Genomic DNA, 204 nt, shown 5'->3' with positions numbered 1-204 from the left:
TGCCGCCATTTCGGGGCACGTCCCGCCCGCCCCGGGGCCCGAGGGGCAGAGCCGGGGGGAACAGGAGGGGAGGAGTCTGTTCTTCTGCCCGGCGTCTTGTGCGCGGGCTGGTCCTCCTTATTGTTTGCGTTTGTTTCTTTTGAGTTTATTGTGGTTGGTGCTGGGCTTGGGTTTTCCTGGTTTTGTTTTTGGTTTTTTTTCTTT

Source organism: Geospiza fortis, unplaced genomic scaffold (genome assembly GCF_000277835.1).
Source record: "Geospiza fortis unplaced genomic scaffold, GeoFor_1.0 scaffold41, whole genome shotgun sequence".
Lineage (NCBI taxonomy): Eukaryota > Metazoa > Chordata > Aves > Passeriformes > Thraupidae > Geospiza > Geospiza fortis.
Note: the sequence above shows the minus strand (reverse complement) of the source record.